Source organism: Eleutherodactylus coqui, chromosome 2, assembly GCF_035609145.1.
Source record: "Eleutherodactylus coqui strain aEleCoq1 chromosome 2, aEleCoq1.hap1, whole genome shotgun sequence".
Lineage (NCBI taxonomy): Eukaryota > Metazoa > Chordata > Amphibia > Anura > Eleutherodactylidae > Eleutherodactylus > Eleutherodactylus coqui.
In genome coordinates this window covers 294,990,714-295,009,518 of record NC_089838.1, presented here as the reverse complement: position 1 = coordinate 295,009,518, position 18,805 = coordinate 294,990,714, and positions in this window count along the sequence as shown.

The window sequence follows — 18,805 nt, the reverse complement described above, 5'->3', positions numbered from 1 at the left end:
CACATAGAGGTGAGGTAGATTCTCCTCAGTATATACACATAGAGGTAAGGTAGATTCTGCTCAGTACATACACAAAGAGGTGAGGTAGATTCTCCTTAGTATATACACAAAGAGGTGAGGTAGATTCTCCTCAGTATATACACATAGAGGTGAGGTAGATTCTCCACAGTATATAAACATAGAGGTGAGGTAGATTCTCCTCAGTATATACACATAGAGGTGAGGTAGATTCCCCTCAGTATATACACATAGAGGTAAGGTAGATTCTGCTCAGTACATACACAAAGAGGTGAGGTAGATTCTCCTTAGTATATACACATAGAGGTGAGGTAGATTCTACTCACTACATACACATAGAGGTGAGGTAGATTCTCCACAGTATTTAAACATAGAGGTGAGGTAGATTCTCCTCAGTATATACACATAGAGGTGAGGTAGATTCCCCTCAGTATATACACACATAGAGGTGAGGTAGATTCTCCTCAGTATATACACATAGAGGTAAGGTAGATTCTGCTCAGTATATACACATAGAGGTAAGGTAGATTCTGCTCAGTATATACACACACAGAGGTGAGGTAGATTCCCCTCAGTACATACACATAGAGGTGCGGTAGATTCTCCTTAGTATATACACAAAGAGGTGAGGTAGATTCTCCTCAGTATATACACATAGAGGTGAGGTAGATTCTTCTCAGTATATACACATAGAGGTGAGGTAGATTCTTCTCAGTATATACACATAGAGGTGCGGTAGATTCTCAGTATATACACATAGAGGTGAGGTAGATTCTCCTCAGTATATACACATAGAGGTGAGGTAGATTCTCTTCAGTTTACAAATCATTTCCCTAGGCTTTATGGTTTCTGAGAAAATAATCTCATGTATCGTGGATTTTCGCGGTTTTTCACGCTCAGTATTGAATATTGAAGTTTCAGCCCCTTTACTGTCCTATTCACTTTAATTTCCTAGGGGGCCTCGTGTGGTGCAGAGTGCTAAGGCAGCAGAATGCAGCCCTAAGATCTCACTCATGACCTGAAGGTTGCAGGTTCAATCCTCGTGTAGTTCAGGTAGCCGGCTTAAAGGGGTTGTCCCGCGGCAGCAAGTGGGTCTATACACTTCTGTATGGCCATAATAATGCACTTTGTAATGTACATTGTGCATTAATTATGAGCCATACAGAAGTTATAAAAAGTTTTTCACTTACCTGCTCCGCTGCTGGCGTCCTCGTCTAAAATGGTCTAATGGCCAAATTAGACGCGCTTGCGCAGTCCGGGTCTTCTGCTTTCTTCAATGGGGCTCCGTGTAGCTCCGTGTAGCTCCGCCCCGTCACGTGCCGATTCCAGCCAATCAGGAGGCTGGAATCGGCAATGGACCGCACAGAAGAGCTGCGGTCCACGGAGGAAGAGGATCCCGGCGGCCATCTTCACCGGTAAGTATAGAAGTCACCGGAGCGCGGGGATTAAGGTAAGCGCTGAGCGGTTTTTTTTTTACGTCCCTGCATCGGGGTTGTCAACCTTAAAGGGGTTGTCCCGCACTGAAACGGTTTTTTTTTTTCAACCCCCCCCCCCCCCCGTTCGGCGCGGGACAACCCCTTTAAGGTTGACTCAGCTTTCCAGCCTTATAAGGTCAAGTTTGTACAATACAGAGAAGTTACAGAATTAGATTAGGTACATTACATAGGGGTTCACTTACTTTTGCCCTTAGAATTGAATAATCAAGTTGTGATCCCTTTACTTTTCCTATTTAGGACATAAAGAATGCTCCTGACAATTAGCGGTGAGTCAATCAGTCTGTAAGGGCTTTCGTCTTTATATATATAAACAAGCAGAAATAAAACTTGCACTTCAGGTAGGACACCCTGTAGATCAAACAAGGGTGATTATTCATCATATTTGACTAGTTTGGAGAACTTATGGACTATCCCAGTGAAAGCTGTCATGGTGGCCATATCCGATATCATTCAGTTTTCCCAGATATGGATATAGCAATGAAATGGGTGACTTGGGAAATATACTGGATGTTTGGGTGGGGTGTGTGGACCCCCTCTCCATCTCCTGTGCTGTAGAAGGAGCGATATTAGATATGGAGTTTAGTTCACGATTTATTATTTTAACATACTTTTTTTCCCAACTCCAATATGAAACGTCCACCCACATATTTCAATGCTAGCGGTCTTCATATTTATTCTGGATGTGTCGGCGCTGACTCTGCAGCAAATAATTGGCAGCAAGAACAATGTACAGTTGGTAATCATCCAACCATCGATATCACGTGTCTGCTGATCATCGGATTGATTTCGGTTTTGGACGTTCATCATTTTATATAAATAAAGCTCAATCACTGTGTCATGAAAAGTCCTGCAATTTTCTAATATATACTTGGTGTATCCATTCCTCATCAGTGAAAACACTGCTTGAAACAAGTCCCAACTGCTCACATAGCTGAGAGTTTGTTACAACGTAGCGGTCTAGACAATCCTCTGTGGGTTAGATACTTCAGCAGCACAACTCTCCCTCCTATCATGAACTCCAAGCTGATATCTATTATCTACAATAAAATATTGCCACAAACAGTCACTAAATATTAACCCCTTACTGACTGGTCCATTTTTAGACCCTAATGACCATGTCATTTCACAGTTTTATGGGTTTTTTTTAATTTTCTTACAACAACCAGATGAAAGCTTGTTTTTTTTTTTTTGAAAGACCAATTTAATAGCATCATTTTTGGGTCCATATAATGTATTTTATGTTGTTGTTAGCCTTTTTTTTCTTATCTCTCTCTCTCTCTCTCGGCAGAGTATGATCGCTCAACTCTATTCATGACTAGAGATGAGCGAGCATACTTGCTAAGGGCAATTCAATAATCGAGCATTGTTCTTAGCGAGTACCTGCCCGCTCGGAAGAAAAAATTTGTCTGTCGGCTGCGGGCAGGGAGCGGCGGGGGAGAGCGGGGAGGAATGGAGGAGAGATCTCTCTCCCTCTCCCCCCCCCCGCTAGCCCCTGCTCACTGCCGCAACTCACCTCTCACCCGCGCTGGCAGCCGAACCTTTTCTTCCAAGCGGGCAGGTACTCGCTAAGGACAATGCTCGATCGAGTAATTGACCTTAGCGAGTATGCTCGCTCATCTCTATTCACGACCCTTGGCGACCCTAAAGGCGAGCTCCCTCCATGTTTTTCAGTTTTGCACTGCTTCTTTTAGCTGTTTGATTTCCAGTATCAGCTTTGACTATATTGATTTTTATTAATTTGAGGTTTTTGGGGTGGGAACAGAAATGCTGCTATTGTTTTGGGGTTTTGTTTTTACAACCTTCACTAGTATAAATAACATGATAATGTTATTCTCTGTATCAGGCAGCTTTCACACGGGTGACAAAATCGTGTGATTTTCTCGCAATGCAACAGCACTACAAAAAGCATGTATGAACAGTCCATGCTTTACAATGGGTTCTTTCACATTAGCAAGGTTTTGTAGCTTGATACATTGCGAGAATACATGCTCTATACAGCCGCAATTTGCGATGTTTTGTAGCCATGTATTTCTATGGAACCTTCCTTTTGCGTGTGGTGTGATGCGACTTTTATAGTAGGAAATCCTACGGTGTCCCTTAAAATAACCCCTATCTGCCTAAAAAAAAAGCATACATCGCCTAACAGGCGCTGACAGCTCCCAGTGGTTATTCCCTGAAGCTCCAGCAGATTTGCTTGAAGTTTTCCCTCAGTACTTCCTGGATTGGAGGTTCAAAATCCCCACCTCCAGGAAGTGCTGGCTGTGATTGGCTGAGCCGCGACACTCAAGAACCAATCAGAGCCAACACTCGATGAACCAATCACAGCCATTCATTGTATCATTTAAGAAAAGGGTCCAGGCCCCTCTTCAACTCTCTCAGGCAGAGAGTTCCACAGTCTCACTGTGGAAGAACATCCTTCTATGTTGGTATAGAAACCTTCTTTTCTCTAGACATAGAGGGCGCCCCCTTGATACAGTCACAGTCCTGGGTATAAATAGATGATGGGAGAGATCTCTGCATTGTCCTCTGATATATTTATACATAGTTATTAGGGCTCCCCTTAAGCATCTTTTTTTTCAACTAAATAACCCCAATTTTGATAACCTCTCTGGGTATTGTAGGCCTCACATTCTATTTATTACTTTAGTTGCCCGCCTTTGTACCCGCTCAAGCTCTGATATGTCTTTGAGTACTGGTACCCAAAACTGTCCACAATATTCCATGTGTGGTCTGACCAGTGACTTGTAAAGAGGAGGAACAATGTTCTCATCATGTGCCCCTAGACCTCTTTTGATGTACCTCATTATCCTATTTACCTTGGCGGCAGCTGCCTGACACTAGTTGCTCCTTTTGCATGTCAGTGTTTCCCAGTGGTTCCCCATTTAGTGTGTAATGGTGACTTGTATTTTCTCTGCCCATCTACATAACCTTACATTTATCAGTGTTAAACCTTAATTGCCACTTTTCAGTACAAGCCTCCAACTTATCCAGATGGTCTTGCAACCGTGTTCTGTCCTTTCTTGCGGTAATATCTTTACATAATTTTGTATCATCTGCAAATATTGATATTCTACTGCACAGTCCTTCTACCAGGTCATTAATAAATATAGGGTCCAAAACCAACCCCTGTGGTACCCCACTAGTAACAGTGACCCAATCAGAATAGGTACCATTTATAACAACCCTCTGCTTTCTATCACTGACCAGATACTTACCCACTTACACACATTCTTGCCCAGACCAAGCATTCTCATTTTATATGCCAACCTTTTATGCGGCACAGTATCAAACACTTTGGAAAAGCCCAGATACACAAGATCCAATGACTCTCCTTGGTCCAGTTTAGCACTTACCTCCTTGTAGGAGCTGATCAGGTTGGTTTGACAGGGGCGATCTCTCATAAAGCCATGCTGATAGGGAGTTATACAGCTATTTTTCTAGAGGTAATCCAGGATAGCAGTTCTAGATAAGACTTACCCGCCTGTAGTTTCCACTTTCCCTTTTTGACCCCCTTTTGAATATCAGCACCACATTGGCTACGCGCCAATTCATTGGAACTGACCCCATAACTATTGAGTCCTTAAATATAAGAAACAAGGGTATCACATTTTTTAATTCCCTTAAAACCCAGCAGTTTATGCCATCGGGACCCGGCGATTTGTCTATTTTAATCTTTTTAAGATGGCTTTGCACTTCTTCCTGGCCTAGACTGGTGACGTTTTATAGATTTGCTTTTTCCTCATCACCCTCTACAATTTTTTCTACATTATTTATTAAAGTGCCAACAGTATTAATGTTTTTACTATTAATATAGTTGAAGAACAGTTTAGGGTTTTGCTTTCCAATCCTTGGCAATATGTCTCTGTCTCCAACTTTGCTGCTTTTATCTGGGTTTTACATAGTTTATTTTTTCCCCTATAGGTCTTTAGTGCTTCTTGTTTTATTAGTTTAAACCCTTTTTTGTTGTTTATTGTCCCTTCATATCTTTATTGAGCCACATTTTCTCCTATTCCTAACCCTTTTATTCATATAAGGTATGAATCTTTCACAGTAAGTAATTAGGATAGACAGGCAGATATTAGATACTGTATATTTTTGGATCACTGTATTCAGAATCCCATAACGTTTTTTTTTGCCGACAGAGCTGTGAGGGGCTTTTTTTGTGGGACAGGTTGTAGTTTTCAATAGTATAATTTTTTGATTAATACAATGACCACTTTTTACTCTGCTTTTTTGTTAGGCGGGATACACAAAATTAGCAAGTGTGGCTACAATTTTTATATTTTTTCTTATGTTGCGGTCCATAAGGATCAAATAATGTGTTTACTTTTTTTTATTGAGGTAGTTACAAACATATCAATACCAATTTTGTGAGTTTTGTTTTACATTATAAGAGGGTGAAAGGAAAGGAGTTTGAATTTATTTTTTTACATTTTTATTACACTTTTTACTTTTATTCTATTATGGGTCATGGAATTCCTTTACTTTGCTTGGTAGTATAATACATGGCAATACTTCAGTATTGCCACGATTCAAAAAGCCCATTAGACCCTGCCTCCAACAAGACCTAATAGGCCACTGTAGTTGGCTGACCCGTAGGCCATTATTAGGCCTCTGAGCGCAAAAGCATTCCATTGTAATCCCACAATTACATGGTGAAGACCCAATGGGTGACATGGGAAGCCCTTTTCAGCCTCTTTGATGGAGTGACAGCACTGATTACAGCATCCAAAGGGTTAAAATGCCAGGTTCGGAGCAAGATCTGATCCCAGTAGTTAGTCCAGGAGCCCAGCTGACAGCTGACTACTGCTTTACATCGCATGGAACACCCGTGTTGTAATAAGGTGCATGCAACAGAAGAAAGCCAATTAGTGGCTGCCGTAAAATGGGCAGTCACTAACAGGTTAACAACTCTATGAAGCCATCTTCAGCTGCCAAAAACAGACGAAAATGATCGGACATAGCCGAGGGGGCACAGCACTCGGGTGAGCGCTGAAGGCCCCTCATTCTAGCGAGCAGTGGGGGTCTCGGAGGAGGGATCCCCACTGATCAATACTTGTGACATGTCTCTATGACATGTCAAAAGTTTTCTGAAAGTGCAGGTATTCTTTAAACGGGGATCTATTGGAGGGAACAAAGTAGGTTGATGCATCTGTCTATAGGAAACGTGGTCTGTAGATTGGTAGAGGGTAGATTTCTGTTGTTTTCAGCGTGTATAGTAGCAAAGGAAACTAATCGCTCATCACTATTGCTGACCAGTCCCAGAGTATTACCACATTGCTGGCAGCACATTATGGTCTACAATGTCAGGGTCATCTCCGTGTTCATGGTTCTTGTCACTACAACCAATGGACCAAGACCATGCCACATAAACCATCCCCAGACCATAACGGGACCTCCGCCGTGCACAACTCAGGTAAAAAGGGTTCCTCAGGATCCTCCACACCCAGGTGCCTCCATCTGATGTGAAGTTGGAGTAATGTGATTCATCCATTAGAAGGTTCTTCCATTGCTCAGCTGTCCAATGATGACACCCTTTGCACCATTGTAGACGGGCCCATGCATTGTGCTTCATGATGGACAGTTTGTGTGCAGCGGCATAACCCGTATATCCAGTAGCATGCAGCTCCCATCACAAACTATGGCTTACAGCTCCAAGGGTCTGTATCTTATGCAGCATGGTTCAAGCCCCTTGATATGCTAATAAGACACAATCCATACTACTGATAGAGGGAGTCCAAGTATTTTTGGCAGGATAGTGTACATACACATCAAATTTGCCCACAGCAAATCCATGGCATGAAAATGTACCCTTATGGGAGCTTTTACAGCTAGCATATATGTAGAGGGGCTCCTGTGGCTGGCACACACTCTTATAGGGGTATTTCAGGCTGGCAAACAGATTTGGGGTATCTACTGTTATCACTTACAGAAACAGAAGAATCATGGCATGCTATCACGGACGGTTGTGTGGCTGGCTGGCACACACTGTTACCTATCCCTTTGTGGCTGGCACACACTGTTACCTATTCCTTTGTGGCTGGCACACACTGTTACCTATTCCTTTGTGGCTGGCACAAACTGTTACCTATCCCTTTGTGGCTGGCACAAACTGTTACCTATCCCTTTGTGGCTGGCACAAACTGTTACCTGTCCCTTTGTGGCTGGCACAAACTGTTACCTGTCCCTTTGTGGCTGGCACAAACTGTTACCTATCCCTTTGTGGCTGGCACAAACTGTTACCTATCCCTTTGTGGCTGGCACACAGTTACCTATCCCTTTGTGGCTGGCACAAACTGTTACCTGTGCCTTTGTGGCTGGCACACACTGTTACCTATTCCTTTGTGGCTGGCACACACTGTTATCTATCCCTTTGTGGCTGGCACAAACTGTTACCTGTCCCTTTGTGGCTGGCACACACTGTTACCTATCCCTTTGTGGCTGGCACACACTGTTACCTATCCCTTTGTGGCTGGCACACACTGTTACCTGTCCCTTTGTGGCTGGCACAAACTGTTACCTGTCCCTTTGTGGCTGGCACAAACTGTTACCTATCCTTTTGTGGCACACAGGGTTATAGGCGTATCGGAAGCTATCACATACAAAAAAGCCAGTGTGTCTTTCCTTTAAGAACTTTGTTGCCCTCAGGGCAAAACTCGCTCTTGCACGCAGCACAAAGGGTTCCTGTTTCTCCAGCAGGGGATTGTACCTAGTTCATTTCCTATGCCACGTGAAAGAGTTAACAACGGAGTGGTCAGTGTGCCCATCTGCTGACTTGCATGCATGGAGCCCTCTCAGCAGGAGGGTTGCTCAGGCCTGTGAGTGCATTGTGTGCGGCCTCCAGTCCTCTGTAGGGGAGAGGTTAGTTGCCTCTGGGATTTGGCCAATGCATTTATCTGTCCATCTAAACTTGGCGTTTACCCTCATACGCCGCACTGTGAGAACATTCCAGCGCAGGAATAATGTTACTAAATATGACCTGACCTCTCCCGTCACACTCTTGCCAGTTATCCTAGATTACTTCCCTATTTACTTATTCTTCTCGCAGAACTTTTACTTTTTTCACCACGTTTTTCCTAAAGTTTCAACTTTCTTTGTCTTTGCCTTTCTGTCCTCCATCATTACTTTCCCCAACTCCCCTCCTTCTACGCCTGGAAAATCCAGCAAAATGTATTCAGTTACTGTTAAAGTGAAGTTTTTAAATTTGCTTTTGCCTTCTAGTGCCACCTAGTGGTCACCATGAGCACATACCACTTTCTTTCTGTATTTATGGCGGCATCTATGGACATAGTGGAGTATTTCTCCATCACAATCGTCAAGGCTGTATTCACACTGGCAAACACGATATCGGACTAATCACAAACATGCAATTTTTAATGCAAGTGAGATGCGTTTTTCAAAATAAAAACGTATAGCATCACGGTACATGTGATTTACACGCATGAGAAAATCGCATGTTATTTCAATAGGAAAAATATTTTTTAAAGTTTTTAAAAAATAAAAAATAAAAAAAAAACGCATTGCAATTGCATGAAAATTGCATCTGGATGCGAGAGCAATGTGATTTTTTTTAGGTCTATATAAGATAATTGGTGATATCACCAAAAAAATAGGACGTACAGAGATTTTTCAATCTCGAAGCATCATTGTGTTATTTTCACGATTTCACAATTTTCAGTCATATCACTATTCAATGGGTCTCATGCCATTTAAAAAGCAGATAGATAATTAGAAACACTTGAAGATTAAGCAAACAGGTCACATGATGGAGCAACTCCCAACTGTTACGTGTGCTCAGGGTTAATGATTGAGCTGGCTGGGTGTGGTACTTTCTGCTAGCCAATCCCCTGGATCTGTGCTCACATATAAACCCAGCTCCTGGTCAGTCACTGTATGGCCACTAAGGTGAGCAGTCATGAATGCTTGTCTGGTGAAGTTTGCAGTGTGACTTGGTTCGTGTCCGTTTGTACGTTTAAATTCTGTCAGTTTTGTGTTAGCTTGCTGTGTGTCCTGCAATCTGTGTTGTGTCCTGTTGCAGCGTGCGGTGTGAACAGTATCCGGTTCTGCTGGACTCCTGGTTAGTGTAGGGACTAGCAGTATAACCAGGAACCGTGAAGTGGCCTGCTAGCTTTCAACATCTTGTACAAAATGTCAACCAATACCTGGTATTTATCTTCAGCTTTCAATCTGTTACTAATGGTTGCATGTTGTATGCAGTGTATTCTGGGTCTGTCATGTGGCATGTGAATGCATCCTGTTCTGGAGCGTGGCTCCTAGGATCAGCTAGGGCCCAGATCCGAAGACCGCTGGGCTGCCCTTATTGGGGCAATGTCCCCACTCAGGTAGGGCCACTCTCATTCCTGCTTGTAGCGCAGGGTCAGTTGCCTGAAATCGGTGTGAGTCCCGTGTGACCCTGGCGATACTGTGTGCGTCCCCTTTGGTCACGATCGTGTGGGTCCCGTGCTTTGCCTGCCCACACGATCGTAACACCAACATCATGATATATGAACTATGACCCTACAAAGTACACGTAGGTATCCATACATGACAATGAGTCCATCAACACTCATTGGAATAAACACTTATTGTTGCCCTCATCCACTCTCGGCTCGATTATTGCAACTCGTTATCCTGAATGCGGCAGCCAGGCTCATATTCCTGTCCAGCCGCTACTCGGACGCCTCTGCCCTGTGCCAGTCACTGCACTTGCTGCCCGTTAAATACAGAATTCAATTTAAACTCGCTACCTTCATCCACAAAGCCCTCCACAGCGCAGCGCCCCCCTATATTGCCTCCCTCATCTCAATCCACAACCCAGCCCGGGCTCTCCGCTCTGCTAACGAAACCAGACTGAGCGCCCCTTTAAATCGAACTTCTCACTCCCGCCTCGAAGACTTCTCCAGAGCAGCACCAGTCCTCTAGAACGCACTACCAAAGGCTACCCGAGCAATCCAGGACTCACAGAACTTCAGGCGTGCTCTAAAAACTTTCCTTTTCAGGGAGGCATAGTGCATTCCCTAAACAAACCCCTCTGTACTCCGCCTGATAACATGCTCCCTGACCTACTGACTGCAATCCCTGCTAGCCATCATAAACCGCTCCTGCAGTCATGCCGTTTCTGCCGTCACACGGCCAAATGTCTGACCATTGTCTATGTGTATAACATCGCTCACTCTCCACCTCCCCATACCGTGCACATCTCCAGCCCTCTACCTTCTGTATCACCCCATTACCTGTAGCATGTAAGCTCGTTGGAGCAGGACCCTCATCCCTATTGTTTCCATCAACTGATTAATATGTAACCGTGGTTCTGTAATTTTTGTACTTTTTTCTTTCTGTATTCCCCGTCTTTGTAAGCGCTGCGGAATATGTTGACGCTATATAAAGTTTATTATTATATAGGTATAACACTAATATGCTGATCCAAACATGGAGACCCCACAGAAGGTAAGCTTCAGTTTAACCCCTTAAGGAGGCTGCCTATTTTGACCCAAAGGACGCGATAATTTTGGGGGGATTTTCATCTGCATTTTTCAAAAGTCATAACTTTTTAATTTTTCCGTCGACCTGGCCGTATGAGGGTTTGTTTTTGTGTAGCAAACTAATTTTTATTGGTACCAAGTTGGGGGAGATACGGCTTTTTTATCAATATTTTTGCATTTTTGGCAGACAAAATTTGTACAAAATAAGTATTTTGCCTCAATTTTTTTAAGTTTCTTGATGTGCAGGATAGTGTGTTCAATTTATTATACTGGTCGTTACGGATATGATGATACAAAATGTGAGGGTTTTTTTACATTTTCTAATTTTTTCTTAGTGCACAAAAAGGGGAATTTTTTTTAAACACAATTTGTTTGGCGGTACTTGTGGGTTATCTGCCACCACTTTTTAAATTAATTTCACAAATGTTGCACCGATACATATGCATAAAAAACACTATTTCTTAAACTCTTTTTATATATACAAAAATATATATATTATTATTCAGGTGGTATAAATGCAGCAATAGCCCACAAGATAGCATTGAATGATATATATTAAAAAAGTGATGACAGATATCCACAAGTACCAGTTACATTTTTTATGTCCCTGTAACTGACTTGTGGCGTTAAGGGGTTAATTACCATACATGTGTAATAAGAGCCAAAACAGGAGCGCTGTTACCTGTAGTTCCTCCAGTTATGCTGTCGCAAAGGCGTGTGATTCACAGGAAACAGTAGTATCGCCAATGCACCAGCACCTTTACTCAACCTGCACACTATGCTTTGCAAGGAGTTGTGGAGTCTCTGCTGCCCAACCAGCTAATCAGAAATGCGTTTTTTGTAGGACGTAATCTGCTGCTTTTTAACAATTATGAAATTACAGTGTTTCCCCCAAAATAAAACCCTGTCTTATAATAATTTTTGCCCCAAAAGAGGCACTTTGTCTTATTTTCGGGGGGTGTCTTATACTCACTAAGCCGGCAGCGTCCTGTTCCCTCGCACTGGTCCGACACTGCAGCAGGCTGCAGTGTAATCCTCAGCGTTGACGTAGCATTCTCTTCCTGGTAACGGGGCTTTGAATACCCCGCCTCCAGCATGCGATTGCTGTGATTGGATCATGAGCGCCGTGGCTCGGCCAATCAGAGCCGGCGCTCGATCATTCACATTCATCTGATTGGCTGAGCCACGGCGCTCGTGATCCAATCACAGCACTCGTTTGCTGGAGGCAGGGTATTCAAAGCCCCGTTACCTGGAAGAGAGTGCTATGTCAACGCTGAGGATTACACTGCAGCCTGGAAGCAGATAGCACTGTCAACAATTCAGCAGCCCAGTTGGGTAACGCAGGCACAGATCCCATTGAATTCAAAGGGAGCTGTGCCTGCAGAACCAAACTGGGCGGCTGCAATACGGACAGCGCTGTCTTGCAGACAGCGGTGCCAGGAATCTTCAAGGGATTTTCCAGGCTTATACTATTGATGACCTATCCTCAGTATACCCTGTCAGTCACCTATTTGCTGGGACTGCTGTGTGCTGGAAACTCCATAGACTGTGCAGGGATGATGCTGCAGGCTCAGTCCTATTCACATGCTGCAGTGCACGGGGCTAGAATGCTTACTGTGATGCCTACGAACAGCCGATCAGCAATAAAAAAATGTAAATCATAAAACAAAAATACATATTTGGTATCGCCGCGTCCGTAAAAGTCCGATCTATCAAAGTAGCGCATTATTTACTCCGCACGGTGAACGTCAGGGTAACTGAAAAAGTGCATTTCTGTCTCCTAGAAAAAATGCAATAAAAAGGGATCAAAAAGTCATATGTATTCCAAAATGGTACCAACGTAAACTAAAAGATGTCTCGCAAAAAATAAGCCCTCGCACAACTGCGAAAAAGACAGGAATTAGGTCCCACCTGTTAATTCCCTTTCCTGAAGTCATCCTGACAGCATACACCTGTAGGTTGTCTGCTGGACACCTGTTGGGACAGGAAGCGGAAAAACACAAAAGGTAACTCCCACCACCGGCTCACCAGTGTGTACCAAATGACTACAGTGACCCGACTCTTGCTCAATCGATACTTTTTAATACAGAAATCATAATACAGTGCGTTACTTCACGTAAACATAACTCAAGGGGAGGGGAAAGCCCCTATGCTGTCAGGATGACTTCAAGAAAGGGAATTAACAGGTAGGACCTAATTCCTGTCTTCCCCTCGTCATCCTGACAGCATACACCTGGAGAAGTACCAACAAACTGAAGGCCTTTTTAGGGGGGACCACTGCTTGTAGAACCTTATGCCCAAAGGCCATATCACGGCTGGCCCCTAAGTCCAGGCGGTAATGCCTGGTGAATGTGTGGGTATTTGACCAGGTGGCGGCCCTGCAGATTTGGTCGGTTGTTGCCTGGGCTCTCTCCGCCCAGGAACAGGCAACCGCCCTGGTGGAATGGGCTTTAAAGTTGTCCGGGAGGGAAATCCCTTGGGACCGGTACGCGTCTTCGATCGCCCTTCTGACCATCGCGCTAAGGAGTCTTTAGTAGCAGCCCCTCCTCTGCCCGGACCCTGAAATTGAACAAAAAGGTTGTTAGATTTTCTGAAGGAAAGCGTGACTTCCAAATACTTCAAGACTGCCCGCCTGACGTCTAAGTTATGGAACCGCTGTTCCTTGGTGTTACAGGGTTCCTGGCAGAAGGAGGAAAGAACTATGAGTTGTTCTCTATGAAAATCCGTGAGGACTTTAGGCTGGAAAAAGGGGTCAGGTTTGAACACTATTTTGTGCGGAAAGATGGTCATATATGGAGTCCTGATGGAGAGGGACTGGATCTCCCCAATCCGTCTGGCGGATGTGATGGCGACTAGAAAGGCTACTTTATAGGACAGTATCCTGACTGATAGCTCCTTCAGGGGCTCAAGGGGGTGTGCACAGAGTGCCTGTAGAACTAAGTTAAGGTCCCAGGGGGGCATAGTTTCCCTCACAAAGGGGTGAAGTCTGCCTGCCCCTTTGAGATATTTTCCAATCAGCCTATGGTCACCCAAGGGGGAGTCAAAGAAGGCTCCCAAGGCGGCTACTTGAGAGTACTAGGTCTTAGCCCCATATCTAACCCATCTTGCAGAAACTCTAAGATCTGACCAATGTTAGGTTGTTGGAGATCATGGATGCTATGACCCAACCACCTAGAGAACGTATCCCAAACCCTTATGTAGATATTTCTAGTGGATTGTTTGAGGCTCTCGCATAAGGTATTTACTACCCTTCCTGATAGACCTTGGTTCAGGTATTTTACCCGTTCAGATTCCAGACCGCCAGTCTGAACTTTTTGACTCCTGGGCATATCAGAGGACCTTGCTGCAGGAGGTCATCTCTCTGAGGAAGATGTAGAGGGTCCTGGGTCGAGAGAGCGGCCAGGAGAGGAAACCAGGGTCTTTTGGGCCAGAATGGAGCCACCAGGATAACAAAGCCTGGGGACCCCTGGATCTTTCTCAGGACCAGTGGGATTAGGGGTATGGGTGGGAAAGCATAGGCGAGATCCCAGTCCCAGGTCTGGGACAGAGTGTCCGTTCCCAGAGAACCCCTGTCTGCTCCCCGGGAGAAGAAACGGGGACATTTGGTGTTCTCCTGTGAGGCGAATAGGTCCACCTGTGGTGTCCCACATTTTTCTATGATCAGCTGGAACGCCTGCGGGTGAAGAGTCCATTCCCCCGAGTCTATGTTTCTGCGGCTGAGGAGATCCGCCATAAGGTTTTTCTGGGCCCCTTACGTGGAAGGCTGTGACGGAAAGTGTCCGCTGCTCTGTCCAGCCGAGAAGTTTCGCTGCTAGGCCTTGGAGTCGGGGGTTCCGCGTGGATCCCTGGTGAAGAATGAGGGACACAGTTGTCACATTGTCTGAAAATTTTTTTATGTGTCTACCTCAGATATCCGTCTCGAAGCCACGAACAGCCTTCCAGACAGCACAAAGTTCCTTATAGTTGGAGGACTGAATAGCTTCCTCCCGGTTCCAGCCCCCCTGGACGTAATGACGACCTAAGTGGGCCCCCCCGCCAGTTGCACTCGCATTGGTAAAAATAGATATTGGGGATGCAGGATACCAACCCGTGGACCTGGCAAGGTTGGTCGTAGACCCCCACCACTCCAGTGATTTCTTGATCTTGTGGGAAAGGAGAACTAGCTGATCCAGGGAAGAAGGTGATCTATCCCAGTTTCGCAGGATAAACTGGAGGGTTCTGCAGTGGAGCTGAGCCCATGGGACTATCCCAATGCAAGAAGTCATGAGGCCGAGGACCCTCATGCCTTTCCTAAGGGAGACCTTAGTGGAGAGAGAGAGAGTGCCCGAAACTCATCCCGGATCGCCTTCTGCCTCTCCAGGGGGAGGGACGAGCACTGGCGGCGAGAGTCCAGTATAACCCCCAGAAATCTTTTCTCGTGTTCGGGGAGGAGGCTAGACTTATCGAAGTTGATGATCCAGCCTAATGACTCGAACAAGTGGAGTGAGAGATCAATATGGGACCGGAGCTCTGCAGCTGACCCTGCTATGATCAGGAAGTCATCAAGGTATGGGACGATCAAGACTTTGTTTGTCCTCAGTGCAGCCACCATTTCTAACACTAACTTGGAAAAAACCTGAGGTGCGGAAGAAATTCCGAAAGGAAGGCACGTGAACTGGAAGTGTGAGACTGATCCATCAATAACCAGAGCGAACCGCAGAAACTGCTGGAAATCTGGGTGAATGGGTAAGTGATCGTAGGCCTCTTTTAAGTCAATGGTGGCCATGACACTACCAGGCACGATTAAGGGGATCGCTGACCACACTGATTCCATCTTGAACCTCCTATAGGAGATGAACCTGTTCAAAAATTTTAGATTAATGATAGTTCTATAAGAACCATTGGGATTCTTGACGAGGAACAGAGGGGAGTAGCAACTGCTGAACTGATCCTCTGCGGGAACCCGAATGATGGCCCCTAGGGATACCAGCTCCTGCACCCCCAGCTGGAGGGCCTGAGCAGACGAGGGCGACTGGCAGGGGGTGACCACGAACCTCCGGGGAGGAGGAAAACTCGATCCTGTAGCCTTCCGTAACCAGGCATAGGGCCCAGGGATTGGAGGTCACCTCCTTCCACTTGAGGGCAAACCCCATCAGCTTACCCCCGACCTGTAAGGTCCCTGAGGGCGGTATCTCACCCTTTCCGCCCTTGGGGTAGGACCAGCGTCCGGTCTTCCCTTTTTCCTTGTATGTCTTGGAGGGAACAAAGGATGGAGGGTAGGAGGAGGAAGGCCGCCTGAAGGACTTCTGTGGGTAGCCCCTGGCTTTTGTCTGACACCTTCTCCAATAGGGTATCTAGAGAAGGCCCGAAGATCCTATGCCCTTGGAATGGCAAGGCGCAGAGTCTGTTCTTTGACCTGCTATCACCCGCCCAGGCCTTGACCCAAACGGCTCTCCTGGCTGTATTGGAGAGAACTTCTGAGCGGGCTCCAAACCTCACAGCCAGAAATACAGTTGCTTGTTGGAGAAGGGGCAGGCAGCTGGCGATGTCTTCCCTGGAACTCCTCTGGGCGACCAGCGACTGGAGCTGGTCCAGCCAGACTGTCATGGACCTTGCAACTGACGTGGCCGTGATGTTTGCCTTCATCGTCAGGGCTGAGATTTCCCAGGCTCTTTTCATTGCCGAATCCACTTTGGCGTCCAGTGGATCCCGCAGTTGTAACATGTCCTCAAAGGGCAGAGCCGCTTTTTTAGAAACCCCGGCCACTGCCAGGTCTACCTTGGGGGTGGCTTCCAGAAAGTCAATGTCATCAGTTGCGAAGATCATGCGGTCCCTGAACTCCTTTGGCAAGAAGAATTTCAGCTCCACTTGCCTCAATTCTGACAGAATTAGTTGTTTCAGGATATCGTTCACTGGGAACGCGGGTTTGGGTTGTGGTTGGAGACCCCGGAACAGGCTATCCTGGAACGAGGGCTGCTGCGGCTCCTCCTCTACTACCTGCATGGTGCGTCTGACTGCGCTTAGCAGTTGACCCATGTCTGCTGACGAGAAGAAGTACTTCTTGACGTCTTCTGCTGGTGGCATAGATTCTGAGGGGGAGTCCTCCAGAAGTCCCTCCTCTGAATCAGAGTCTTCCATCTGCATCCGCCTCGCCCTTTTCTTAGGGGGTGGATGAGGAAGAGAGGAGAGAGAGGCCTCAATTTCTTCTCGTATTACGGAATGAATGTCCACCATGGCAGAGGAACCTTCCTCACGGAGCACCTTTGCCGTATAATCCATGCATAGCGGCTTCGCATGGCCATCTTCCAGCCGCTGCAAACAGACCGGACATTTTCGGATCCGTTTCTTGGCCTCTCTACTCTTTTGCGCATCTCTGTCCTAAGAAACGGAGATAGGCAGAAAACTTCCAGCAACTTCAAACATTTCCCTCCCCAGTAAAATCCCACCGAAGACGTCTACTTACAGGTAGACCGCTCTCAGTATCCTCCCTGGCTGACATCTTGCATAAGAGTACAGACAGGTAGCAGGCAGAGGGATTCCTTATTTAAGGGTTTTGAATTTGGCGCCGACACGCCCCCTGAGTGAGGCTCCACCGCCCCGAGTGAGGCTCCGCCCCCCGCGTGACGTCATACCGCTGCGCTGGACCCGAGGGACATGCTGCCAGCAACTCCACTCATACCGCACGCTGAATTGGAGGAAGCGCGAGGCACACACGCTGCTGCACCCCACGACAGGGAGCTCGAGCCGTGCTCCCGAGCTCCGCTGGATCCGGAAGGCGCTGCCTCTGCCTGCAGTTCACAGGTACCAGGGTCGTTCCCCCAGCCAGCAACCCTCTGGGAAGCGCACTGGGGGAGGATTCCTCTTAAGAGGATTAGGTGCTGGGAAATCCTGCGGGTGAGGGTCCCCTCGTAGGGTCTCCCCCACACAGACCCTGTCAGCCCAACAGAGAAGCATCCCCCCAGGGCAGACAGGCTGCATGGAGTTTTTCTTCCTTCTTTTCCTCCGGCATACACCTGGAGGTTCCGCTTGGACTGTCCTGTAGGGACAGGAAGACACTGGTGAGCCGGTGGTGGGAGTTGCCTTTTGTATTTTCCGCTTCCTGTCCCAACAGGTGTCCAGCGGACAACCTCCAGGTGTATGCTGTCAGGATGACAAGGGGGAAATAAAGTTATTGCGTGCAGAAGATGGCGGCAGAAAATAATTAAATAAAATTAAATGCCTTTGAAAAAAAATAAAAGTAGTACAGCAAAAAAAAACAAAAAACTATACGTTTGGTAGCGTAGTCATCATACTGCCCCATTGAATAAAGTTATCATGGCATTTTTGTTGCAGTTTGTGCGCCACAGAAACAAGACGCACTGAAAGATGGCGGAATGTCGTTTTTTAATTTTACTGCACTTAGAATTTTTTTACGTTTTTCAGTACATTATATGGTACATTAAATAGCACCATTGAAAAATACAACTCGTCCCGCAAAAAAACAAGCCCTCACACAGTGACGTCGATGGATAAATAAAGGAGTTACGATTTTTTAAAAGGGGGGAGGAAAAAACAAAAATGGGGAAAAAAGGGCCACGTTATTAAGGGGTTAAAGGGGATGTCTGGTTACAGATTCACCTTTTAAAATTAGAGCCAAGTGAGTGAAAACAATAAAACAAACAATACTTACCCTCCGCAGCGTTGGAGATCCAGCATTGCAGCCCCACGATTCTCTATTCACAGCGGATGTCAGGTGACCACTGCTTGCCAATCAGAGGCCGCTGCGTCACCTCACGTTCTCGTGGGATCAGCACTCCCATATTGGGCGCTATAATGCCAGAAGGTCAGAAC